Genomic DNA, 12,776 nt, shown 5'->3' with positions numbered 1-12,776 from the left:
ATTTTCGTGCAACATAGCTGCCCTGGGTCTCCGCTCTGCAACATTGCGATAACCAGACTGCATTAGCTGGGTGACGGCTCTGGCAGCCCGTCTGGTGGCTTCATACCTGTGGGCTATCTCGTAGGCTCTAGCCAAGGTGCGCGGCTTTTCCTCCAGTAGTCTTTGGATCACTTCTGCATCGGCAAGGGCGTTGGTGAAAATCTCCACACTGATGACGTCCTGCTCCGACTCATTACGGTCAGCATACACAATTGAAACTTTTTCATAGATGTCGTCTCTTAACAGGTGCAGTGCCTTCCCCGGTCCTCTGACTCTCTGTCTCAGTTCAATGCCTATGGCAGCAGCATGCTCTGAACACGGTCCGTAGGCCGCCTCAATCTCACTCACCATCCGCTGATAACTCCAGCGAGCAGATCTGGGGTTCTTGTGGATGATGGCAGCCGCGGGTCCAGTCAAGCTGAATCTGAGATGCACAGCCATAGTCCTCTCTGACCAGTGGTTAGCCTCAGCACATCCTTCAAAATGGAAGAGGAAGCCTCTCCATGAGCCAGCCCCATCAAACTGGCTTGGGCATAATGTTGGTATTCTCTCTCTGTGTCCACGGTGTTCATCTTCATCACATGTGTCGATATAGTCCTCTCTGTGTGCTGCACGGGCTGCAGAGGTGCGTGATTCAGACCAAGCTCTCCTCATGTTAGGCTGATCACACTCACACTCGCCAGGTGCGGTCCCACAGTGCACAGCTGAGCATGTGTGAGCTTGTACTTTACAAGGCAGTGTGGCAGGCTGCTGCATACAGGGTGTTAATGGTGACACTGGCGGCTGAAGGCACTGTGAATGAGCTGAGTAACTTGGGATGGTTGGCATAGAGTGGCTATAGTCCATGGAGGTGAAAGGATGAGCTGGCTTAGCTGAAGTTGATGCCATGCTCATTAAACGTGGAAAGGGGGTTAGAAACTCACTATTTGGCTGTACTTGCTCCTTTGTCGGCATGATGAAAGGGTTAGTTGGCGCTAGTGATCGTTCCGGCGGCGTGGCTCCGGCTAGCGGCTCCGGCTAGCGTTAGCTCCGTGCTAGTCAGAAAGGGGTTGGTGCAATCCCCCATATCCAGTTGAGTAGCACTTGAAATGTTTGGCTCTATGAAACCTGATGTACTTATATGATTCTGTTTTCTTCAAGGTTGTGTCTTCCTGGTCGAATGTACTTATTGTAAGTCGCTTTGGATAAAAGCGTCAGCTAAATGCAATGTAATGTAATGTAATCTAATATCCAGTATAATCCATAATTGTCAGGTCAAACATGTCCACCTTACTTTGACTAGCCTCATCAATATTCACACAGAATGGATTAGAGCTTTTCCGTGGGCTTTTTCCGTTAGCTGCATCAGCTTGTCTCAGTCTGTGATTAGCATTAGCGTTAGCTCCGAACGCTGCCATTAAATTCATTCCACAAAAATCTCGGACGTGCCCCCAATGTTACCTTTTTCAGGGTTCATACACTTTTTCACCAATGATTTTCCATGACTTCTCAATGACCTTTACCTAATTTTCCATGACCAAAAATAAATTACCACTGAAAATGGTTTATTTTAACATGGAACAGGAAAATAAGGTCTGCATATGAAACATGTTGTGCCTACCTAAAACAAATCAAATAGTAGCCCAGATAGCAAAAAAGGTTTGGCCCAGATTCGGCCCACACAAAACACCTTCATCTGGCCCACATACCGCGTGGAATGATGGCACTTAGGCGCTCCGCTCCTGTTTGCCAGATCTGGGCCACAAGCAAGCCATAGCAATGCCACATGTCAACCATAAACGAACCACATAAACCAGAACTGGCCCTAATCTGGGCCACAGTTAGTTTTCATTCTGGCCCAGATCCGGCCCACATTCCATATCCTTATCTGGCCCAAATACTGCATGGAGTGATGGCACTGGGGCGTTCCACTCGTTGGCCAGAACTGGCCCTAATCTGGGCCACGGTTAGTTTTCATTCTGGCCCAGATCCGGCCCACATTCCGTATCCTCATCCGGCCCAAATGCTGCATGGAATTATGGCACTTTGACGGTCAGGTGATGTTTACCAGATCTGTGCCACAAACAGGTCAAAGCATGGCCACATGTCAGCCAAGAATGATCCAAATAAACCAGACCTAGCCCTTAAAAGCCATTACAACTTTGGTAACTCAATGACTGAATATCAATGACACTGTGTATTCTGCAACATTAATATTCAACATACAGTAAATACAAATGTCAAAATGGCCTCCCAAAAGTTGCATCAATAAATTACAACAGATGAACCAAACGTTTTTTTTAATGATTGTATCATCATTTATTAATATTAGTGATGAACTAGCCACTGCATCATTACATTTTCAAAATAACTGGGATACAATCCAACCATGCCAAAATAACAGCATAATAAACAAAAACAAAATAGCTGTATAGTAAAGTAACTTTGAAAAAACACGCAATTCTAATAAAAAAGCTTAGCTCCCCAAATAAACAAACTCTTCTGCAGACTCAGTGACATTTCAGATTTATTTTATTGATTTTCTTGTGAAAACAGAACTAGAACAAAATACTTGTAGAACTATAGGGTTAAACCTAACCCTGCTCAACCAAAATTAACGAACTTTTGCCGACCTTGGCAAGGGAACAACCTGGACATTTTATCGATGGATTTATCGACCTCCTTGACTGGGCCCATGAGAATCTTGAAGGCCTATAAGGAATGCACAAACAAATAAACTCTGTTGACTCAGTAACAGATAACAATCAAACGTACAAAACCGCAAACAAAATACAATTCCTTATGTATATGCTATATTATATATTACAAATTATTATACATATATTGCAAAATAGATATTGTAACTGACTTACAGGTTTCTTGGACAGCTCGTCTTCGTTCCTCTCTCTCTCTTCTACCTCCATCTCGGTCGCCCGCAAGGTGAAGCCATTTTTTTATGTAGGATTCTACCTCTTGGTCTGTTGCTGTCGCTGTGAGCCTGTTGTTTCTGACAGTCCCTAAAAATAGAGAACATTGTAAAGCCTTGGATGGATTGCACAATTTAGGACCCAATCTGGGGACCTAAGGATCAGCCAAGTGCATGGCGTGCTGTGTCTGACGAATTCAGTGGTGACGGCACTTTGAGAACATTCTGGCCATGGCAGAGGACGCCTTTGCCTCTACCCAACAGCTTGACGCCTGCTAGTAAAATCGGACTGCAGCTGATCCAGAATTTCTCAATGAGGGAGAAAGAGTAGATGTGCTTCCAGCCTCTTTTCAGAGTTTATTTTTTAACTTTTTATGTGGCAAACCATGTTAAACAAATTATTCTTTTATATGTCTTTTTCTACCAAGAGTAATTTGAATTGGTTGAATCTAGGATCAGTAAGTACTAACTGAGTGTCAAACATGCAAGAAAAGGGGACTGGACTTATTAGACTGATGACAGCGCAATGTAACACTTACCAGTAATGACATCTTTAAGTTGCAGTCTGTGGAATGCTGTTTTCCCATTGATGCCACGCCAGTTGAGCTGTTTGGCAAGGGAGTTGGTAAAACAGTGTTTCATCACTCGCTAAACGCAATCCTTAACGTCCAGTCCTCCAATGACACTCAATGCAGTAATCTGAAAAAGATCATTTAAAAGCTAAGGATCCATGCATTATATAAACACTAGTCACAATAACCTAATTTTTAAAAAAAACATTATTTCCCTTTTCCCATAGCTGGTATTTAGCATCACTGCTGTCCAACATACAACTTAGGTGGCAAGTAAAATATTAACAATAGTTTCAAATTGGGTCCCCCATCCTTTTAAGTTGGTAAGGGCAATTATTACCATTTTGTTTTGAAGGTCTGCCTCTTCCCTCACACGTTTCTCCAGAGCCAGCAGGGAGGTTACATCTTTTAGCGGCAGTATATCTCTGCCAAGGGGATCCGGCCCACCAGCAGGTTTGCAAGGGATTTTCTGCATGGTCATCTGAATGACTTTGAGTTGATCCATCATCATCTCTTGATTCGTAAGAAGTCTATGCAGAAGAGCTAAAAATAAGGACATTCAACATATATAAATGCATCTTTTATCACACTATTTCTCCTCTACTCATATACAGTATATGTGTGTGTGTGTATATACACATTCATATACATTTACAGACAAAACAATAACAAATTGTGAAATCACTTACGAGCAAGACCCCCTTCGCTTTCATCTTGTCGTTGAGTTCCAGGATTTTTCTCAGACCGTCGGGGTTCTGGTCTTCTCAAAGACCCAGACCGCTGGGGTTCTGGGCTTCTCAAAGACCCAGACCGTTGGGGTTCTGGGCTTCTCAAAGACCCAGACCGTTGGGGTTCTGGGCTTCTCAAAGAGCCAGACCGTTGGGGTTCTGGGCTTCTCGCAGACCGTCGGGGGCTTGTCATCTGCTTGTGACGTTTTGTGCTCATAACTACTTTTTTTAATGCAGACTGTATATCAAAGCCTGGCCCTTTTATGTTTGGGGCTGGTGGCAATGTCCTTTTTTGTTTGACAGTAACGTCATTATCACTGTCACTCTCAAATCGAATGTTCGGTCTTGTGTGTGAGTGTGTTTGGGGGGGGGGGGGACACAGGAAATGAAAGCAGAATGAATTTCAAAGATTACAAAGGAAAAACAATACAGCATAAATGATGTGTTAAAGAAATATCAGATAACATGTATATCTACCATGACTCATTAGTATGTAGGGATAGTTTGGAGGCGAGGACAAACCCACTGCATTTTGTTTTCAGAGCACCATTTTTTTTAAATATTGTTTTTAACATATTTGTTTAAATACTTAAGTTATGAAAAAAAACACTTCTCTATTAAGGTATATTAGTCTCAATTATTGAGAGGTCGTATATTAGATTTGAGAACTGAAAAAATTCACACATGTTGATTTTTCCATAACATTTACATCTATAACAATAGTAGTAGAATTGCACTTTAATACTTACAGCCTTTTACGCTTTTTTTTTGGGAGGACATCCTCCTCTTCTTCCTCTGCTGTTTGAAGATCAGTGTGGGTTTCCGCTTGAGGGAGTTTTAGACGAGCGGTTTTGTAGTTTTCTGTAAAAACAAGAGAAATATCATTATATTATGATTTTTCAAATCAGTGAATCCTCACAGTAAATATGTTATTTGCATACCAGCTGTATATAGAATTCGGACACTAAATGCATCCCAGATGTGTTCAGGCTGCTCCTCATTTCTTATGGCTTTAATTAAGTCGTCGTGCTTGTAGTGAGCTGGCCACTGACAGATATCATCTGCAACCCACAGTGCTGGAACTACTTCAACCTCTTGGGTTTCCAGAAACTCAACAATGTGAAACATGGCCTAGAACAGAAAGAGGCACAAAGTTACTAGTTTTAAGAGTATACTATAAACACAGTAACCTTTTATGTTTTTTCAAAACTGCAAACGTATTCACATAATAAGAAGTCTTTAAATTAGAAGAAAGCTTTTTTTATGATAATCCTTATGCTATAAAAGGTGAATGATGGCTTAATTGATCATTAATACATGTTCATAATAATATGGGATACGCACCTACAGAGATAAGTGAAGGCAGGCTGGACACTGTCACCGCTGTTATGCACACAAATGATCAATCATTTTCCTCAAGATAAAAAGCTTGGTTAAATTCAGCAGTCCCAATGACTGTTACCACACCAGATATGTTAAGACTGCAATTTAGGATGGGTCTGCATGAAGAAGTGGCAGAACAACAAAACCAACCTCCAAAGGTAACCGGACACACTTCTGCACATTGGTATCTAACTTGAAGCACATCAGATTTGGTGACAGATCTGACACAAAACAAATTCCCAAATATGTGGAGTCAATGGGATAGTCAAAAAACTTTTCAATGTGTCTATATTCTTTGCAGACAATGTATTCCTCACCCTCAAAGACAATTATATTCTGAACCAAGAGCATGTTATTGTTCCTCTTGATACATCTGTCTCTCTCTGATGAACTGATGACAAACTCATCTATTGCCAGTTCTTTAAACTGGGAGAAATGTCCTGTAAAGCCATGTGGAACAGGTCCATCTGAGTGTAGCCTTTTGAATTTTGTGTGGGTTTTCAAAGTTTCCTCATCTTTTAAACTTGTTGAATCAAGTTCTGAAATTCTGCGTATAACTTGCTGCAGTGGAGAGCTAGGTTTTCTAACCATTCTTTTAATTGTTTTTAAGTAGTTTTCGAAAGGAAACCCTGATATTAAATCTAAGTGGCCATGCACCTTCACATCATCACTGAGATGAGTCAAACCATGTATGTTGTAAACTAAAAACCCCTGACCATAGAGTTCCCCAAAATGCTTAACAAATGATCTAAGTAGCGTGTTTGCAAAGTCATTTAACAGCAAGCAATATGTTGGACTTGCCAAAATGTATATACTCACAGATGTTGTGGAAATAATTATCATAAGACGCCAATTAGTAACATACAGGACAAACCTCGATGTCTGTTTACCTTCTTTAAGGACACAGGCGGCTTAGCCAATAATGTTATTGTTCCCATTCTGTGACCGGTCAATACTGGGATACAGATGGTCTGTGTTGTGGGTACACTGGGACACTTCCTTCTCTGTATTTGTGGACTCCAAGGTAAAATCTTCGAGGTCATAAGTGTCCGAGGCAAGTAGCTCTGTGTTCCCACACTGTTTAGGCTATCTTCTCAAATATGTTGATGACTCTCTGCGAAACCAGTTAGATGGGCTGGCAAGAGAGAGGCTCTCCAGAATTGACGTGGCAACTCTACCGTGAAGTCAGAACCTCTGGCTCTTGGACTTGTGATGTGAATCCTCCGGCCGTTAACTCCAAATAAACCATCAGTGTTTGACATCAAAGCTACTGCTCTTCCCGTGTCTCCTTCCTGAGTCGGTGACTCCCACTGCATAGCTACACAGAAGTTTCCTCTACAACAGACAACAGCATAACATTTTGATAAACCTCAGTAGTCAGCACATCCCTCAAAACAACTGGACCGGTATAAAGTAAGAACTGCCTAAGTTCTGTTGCCTTCCATCGTAACCTCTCATTAAGGGCCCTTGGCCTTCTAGCAAATTCTGAGGGTATGTAACTTCTGAGAGCAAGCAATTTTTCTGAAATGAAAGAGACTTGCCTGGATGAAATACGGGAATGCAACTTGACGCTTGTGCCCATCCATAAATCAAGCAGACGACGCACCACACCTAAGCACACTAAATGCATATAGTCGTGTGGAAATCCACTGACCATAGGAAAAGATGTTTCACAAAATGGGGAATGTTGTATGTGGTGGTCTTCATCCTCTGCATTTGAAAAAGATACATCAGTTCTTGCTCTAGCATCAACTTCTGGGAATGTCATGCGATGATTAATGTAATTGCCTGACTGTACACATTTATCACAGCCACTGTATCCATTGTGTGACTTAATACCCTTAACAAAGGCCCTCGCGGGAGCATCACAGATTACTGAGGACACAGTCAAGAAGAAGGTCTTACCATTAACAACAAATCCACTGCTCATGGTTTTTAACTCACAGACCAGATCCTTCAGATATTCTGACAATGACTGAGGCTTTGACTTCCCACAGAAAAGAGCAATCAGCACAGGTTTTCTACATTACCCCTGGAGGATTCCCAAAATTGGCCAGAACTGAACAGCTGAACTTTTAAAAATTGGAAGACCGTCAATGTTTAATTGTAATTTGAAACTGTGATGACTCGGGACAACTGATGTAAGCTTCTGAAATATCTGGCTGAACATATTCTGTATACCTAAATAATGGAAAGATCCACCCGCCAAGGAAGCAACACTATGGTACGTCTGTGTTTTGAGGAATGTTCTTGCATCTTTTGGCAAAGAGGGGTGATGGGGTTTCAGTATAGACAAGAGGGCAGACAAAGCGATCAATGAAACACCAAAATGTGTTGCCCAGTCTCTCAAACAACCCGCTAAATCATCTTTAGGAAGATCCCCTCTTTCATCCACATGGCTATCCTCGTCACTAGTTAATTCACTTTCCCCATTACTCTCTGACTGACAGTTTGGTGGAAAATCCGATCCTGAAGCGACTGCTCCATGTTCAACACTATAGTTCTCTTCAGCATTATCCTCAACATCATTATCCTCGTCACCAAAAGATTCTAACAACTGGTTGACTCTTTTAACAGCCCTTTTCCTTAAATTGCTGCGAGTGATATTCCACTTTTCCCTCTCCATGAGACAGCAATTACAACAACAATTACTCTTTGAGAATTAGCCAACCTGTATAGGTTGTCAACAGCCAGTTACTGTGAAAAAGAAAGAAGAAACAACATTTAACATTGATACTTCATATAGTTAGCGAAGTGTATCACATGGAAGCAGCTTACCTTAATGGTGACTGGCCACTCTGTATTTTCTGCCCAGCTTCAAATATCTGTAACATAGTGTGAATATGACTGTTAAGGTCAAAAACATCATGATACAAACATGACAAAACCAAAATGTGGGACAGGTAATTTTACAATTCCTAGGGGATCAATCAATCAATCAATCAATGTTTATTTATATAGCCCAATATCACAAATGTTACATTTGTCTCAGTGGACTTTACAGTTTGTACAAAATATCAGTATGACAATACGACACCCTCTGTCCTTAGACCCTCACATCGTACAAGGAAAAACTTCCAGAGAAAACCCACAGTTTAAGGGGAACATGGGAGAAACCTCAGGGAGAGCAACAGAGGAGGGATCCCTCTCCCAGGACGGACAGACGTGCAATAGATGCCGTGTGTAAATAAAGGGGATAATACAAATCAAATTTATAATACAGAGCAATAAATCCTAGGTAACAGGATTTTTGCTATCATTTAACAACTTCCTACAAATAAAAACATGTGATGCCTTACTCCCTCCCAAAATTGGTATGAATTGTATCTATTATTGTGATCAAGTTCAGTTCTGATTCGTTTTTACAACAAATCAATAAATGGTGCGCCTCAACAAACAAAAAACAACATGACTGATACATTTAAACAAACAGCTAACAGGAGATTAACTACAATATTCCAACGTTTACATTAATTTTGGAATATAACACAGGAATATTGAAAGTTTGAGGTGTGTGGGTTTTACATTCACAGAATTACACATATTTCTGGGGGATAAAAAACGATTATAGTGTTAAGGGACTCTCGTTAGGCTACCTGTTGGATTTTCAGTTTGTAGCTAACTCTGGAGTTAGCTCCCACTAAGAATATTAGCTTAACTGGAGTTAGCTCCCACTAAGAATATTATCTTTAGCTCCCACTAAGAATATTAGCTTAACTGGAGTTAGCTCCAACTGAGAATATTAGCTTAGTAAGATACCGATTGCCAGCAGAAAGTCATATTTATAATTTCATTTCAAACTTACCGCGACTCCACTGACTTTTGCACAGTTTTCCACCGACAATCTTTCCAACTGACAGTGCGCCTTTTTTTCGCGCTTGTTTCAAGTCAGACATGCTGCGTTCAAAAGGCCCCGGAAATGGGATACTCCAACTTGAAATTATGCTAATTCCCACGGATACATAACCACAAGACAGCAAGAAGATACAACTACAAATACAATAAGGCTAAAGACCCATAGTAGTATTGCAAATATTTGATTTGATTTGAACAAAAAAATTAAATAAATCTGTATTTCTAACAAAGAACTTGAAGGCTATTCATAGGGTTGTTCTAACTCAAACTTGGGACTTCCTAGTTCCCACGAATGCAGCATAGTTTAAATATGGGATGAAAAAGTTAATGTCAGAAATAACATGAAAAACATATTAATAACTGTTTTCTTTAAGAAAGATATTGTTATTCATTATTAATAAAAATGATAGTAGTTATTTAAATGACAATATTTAACCCAAATGTAAGACAAATTAAGATTTTTTTATTTATTTTATTTATTGGTGTTAGAATGTCACCATCAGGATAAAATGGTCACAGTTTGCCTCCAAGTCCCTTCCTCCAGCCACACTCTCATCCCCTGCTCTCTGCTTTACGATCTGTCCCTGTCTCAAGCCCCTGCTCACCTCCCAGGCCATGAACTTTCTCCCTAGACCTGCCATCCTCGAGCCATCTGATGCCCTCAGACTTTTTCACCAGACTTCATCATTCCCCTGCTCACCTTTTCTCACTTCTCTCATCAGCCACTCACTACATGTACTGGTCAAGATCCTTTTTTCTTTGCCATTTCATTCCAGCTGCTATATAGCTGTCTTGAGTTTTTGCTTTTGAACTTCTGTCACCCGATCCTGGACCAGAACCTACTTACCTCCCTGCATATTGTCTATCTACCCGTTACCCGTTCACCTGCCTGCCTGTTTGCCTACTTGCATCTGCCGTAAGCTAATTTACAATAAAACATTGCACTGCTTCAGTCTGCCTGTCTGACTGCATTTGTATCCCCTGCTGCCCGCACTTCCAACCCACACTTGTGGAGCAATCTAGAAGTTAGATCACACATGGCCTGTTAGCACCCAGTTTGGCTCGTTGATACCATCTTATATGGCACAGTTTATTGTCCCAAGAAGACATTTGTCTTGCAATCAAGTGTTGCACATACAGCAACTCCAAATTATCTCAACCAAATATACATTCAAAGATCAAGACCATAAAACAGTGAACTTCACAAGTCTGAACCTAATCACTCAGACACTTCACTTACACAATATAAAACATAGTAAGTCAACTGACTATAGCATATGCAAGAGCTACTGTATATTAATAAAAACAAGATTGCCATTTAGAAGCACATTAAAGCCCCCCCAAAACAATAATGGTCACACTGACCTGGGGTCAAAGATTGCGAGATTCACATTACATTATCTCTGTGTGTTTGCTTACATACATACATATGTTATAGCACGTACCATGTCAGCCACAGTGGTTTGTTTTTCAATCCGGCCCAGGCGCTTTGCTGCATATGTCTCTCTCTCAGTTATTTGATATGTGTTTGAGCAGGGGACAAACATTCAAAGGGAACATCTAGGTGATACTGTGACACTGAAAGTAAAAAAGAGTTTGAGTATCCGGCCTACGATGAGTGAAATACACGTCACATCTGTCTCCAGAGCGGCTCAGTGAGCTAACCCTGGATTAATGTTTCTCTTTACTTACTAAGAATAAGAAAAGTCTCAGTAAAATAAGTTTGATACTTTTGTAAGTGATCAATTTCTATTGTATTAATATTTCACAAATATGCAGAAAGTTCTGGAAAGTGTATAATTTATTGCAAACTTTCTCTTCACAACAGTTGTTGATTTGATTTGTTTTAACGGGTAAATACACACATGTCTATAGTTGTTCTATAATTTTATAAATGCAACAAACTTTAGTTTTTGTACATATAGTATAAAGTATAGTGTAGTATAAATATGTTTTGCGGCTCCAGACAACATTTATTTGATGGAATTGAGGGCAGATTGGCTCTTAAGATAGTAAAGGTTGCTGACCCCTACCCTAACCCTATCTCGGATCACACGGCAGTCCAATCCACAATTGATACTATATGTCACATGTAGGCCTTTTAAGGCTCACATCTAGATTAGCCTGTGCCAAAAGTGTTGCATCCTCGCCAAAAGTGTGCCGTATATTTAACAAAAGTGGCCCAGATATGTTTTAAGATAACCGGGCCACATTTGCTGCATCAGTTGTGGGCCACTTCAGGCTCATATCAAGATTTGCCGGTACCAATTGTGCTGCATCCTTACCACAAGTGGCCCACGTCTGTTTTTGAATATTTGGGCCATATTTTTCATGTCAAATGTGGGCCACTTTAGGCTCACACTCTGATTAGCCAGTGCTGACTGTGCCTTACATTTGCCAAAAGTGGTCCAAATGTGTTGTTAAGTATTTGGGCCATTTTTGCCATGTCATATGTAGGCCACTTTAGGTTCACATCCGGATTACTGTGCTGCATCTTTGCCTAAACTGGCCCAGATATGTTTTAAGATAACTGGGCCACATTTGCTTCATCATATATGGGCCACTTTTGGTTTACACCCAGATTAGCCTTTGTCCATTCTGCCACATCTTTGCCAAAGGTGGCCCACAGTTGTTTTGTGATATTTGGGCCATATTCACCATTTCCCATATGGGCCACTTTAGGGTGAAATCCAGATTACACATTGCAGGAGCACCGCATCTTTGCCAAAAAAGGCCCACATTTGCTTTGGGATATGTGGGCCATATTTGCTATTTTACAAGTGGGCCACTTTAGGCACACATCCATTTGGTCCGGGCCAGGAGAAGGCCAGCAGTGCCGCATCATTGCCTGAAGTGGGCCACATCCGCTTGCTATCTGGGAGGCTTACTAGCTTCTACACGCTAAAGCAACTGTCAGGGAGGCAAGTCATCAGGTATGAAAAAGGTGACAAGGATCCGAGCCCCCGACCCGATTTTAGCAGTCAGAACAACTAAAGCAGCAGTCAATAATAACAGAAAGAGTCACATCTAATATAAATATATAAAAGCATTTATTTGAATTGTGCAGCAGTCAGTTTATCATTCTGGCAGCACTGTTGAGCATTTTGAAAATGTATTTTCATGCCTCTGTGCAAGGCTTAGTCTTTCTATCTTTATAGCCACTGGTGTAAAGTAACTAAGTTCATAAACTCCAGTACTATACGTGGGTACAATTGTGAGATACTTGTACTTTATTTAAGTATTTCAATGTTTTGCTACTTTGTACTTCTACTCCTCTACAATTCAGAGGTAAAT

The 12,776-nt window shown here is 40.9% G+C and overlaps 1 pseudogene; it reads right to left on the bottom strand.

The window, feature by feature from the left end:
* Positions 1–2,689: 2,689 nt before the first annotated feature.
* On the bottom strand, positions 2,690–6,277 carry LOC117554738 (annotated as a pseudogene).
* Between the last annotated feature and the right edge of the window lie 6,499 nt (positions 6,278–12,776).

The sequence above is a fragment of the Gymnodraco acuticeps genome, unplaced genomic scaffold, assembly GCF_902827175.1.
Source record: "Gymnodraco acuticeps unplaced genomic scaffold, fGymAcu1.1, whole genome shotgun sequence".
Lineage (NCBI taxonomy): Eukaryota > Metazoa > Chordata > Actinopteri > Perciformes > Bathydraconidae > Gymnodraco > Gymnodraco acuticeps.
This window is presented reverse-complemented; position numbering and strand designations above follow the sequence as displayed.